Raw genomic sequence first — 642 nt, forward strand, 5'->3', positions numbered from 1 at the left:
ACACACACACACACACACACACACACACACACACACCACCCTTCATGTTGAAAGCACCTCTCCGTATTATGGCAGTGAAACGAAAAGCAAAGGCACACACCCATCACCCACATAACCGCAATGAAAAAACTCCACGCATCTTAAAAAGAAAACGCAAATGCCAGAGAAAGGTTCGTACTGGCGAGTTCAACCGCCGAGGACGGCTCGACTCCGGAAGACAACAACACACAACATCCGATTCATACGAAGCCAAGCAAAGCCGGGCCAGCTGGTCGACCCGCGGCTCCCTCGGCCCGGAGGCCTAAGTGGGGCCCGGGCCGGTGGTCGACCCGGGAGCTCCCTCGGCCCGGAGGCCTAAGTGGGGCCCGGGCCGCTGGTCGACCCGCGGGCTCCCTCGGCCCGGAGGCCTAAGTGGGGCCCGGGCCGCTGGTCGACCCGGGAGCTCCCTCGGCCCGGAGGCCTAAGTGGGGCCCGGGCCGCTGGTCGACCCGCGGGCTCCCTCGGCCCGGAGGCCTAAGTGGGGCCCGGGCCGCTGGTCGACCCGCGGGCTCCCTCGGCCCGGAGGCCTAAGTGGGGCCCGGGCCGCTGGTCGACCCGGGAGCTCCCTCGGCCCGGAGGCCTAAGTGGGGCCCGGGCCGCTGG

Source organism: Muntiacus reevesi, unplaced genomic scaffold (assembly GCF_963930625.1).
Source record: "Muntiacus reevesi unplaced genomic scaffold, mMunRee1.1 SCAFFOLD_219, whole genome shotgun sequence".
NCBI classification, from domain to species: domain Eukaryota; kingdom Metazoa; phylum Chordata; class Mammalia; order Artiodactyla; family Cervidae; genus Muntiacus; species Muntiacus reevesi.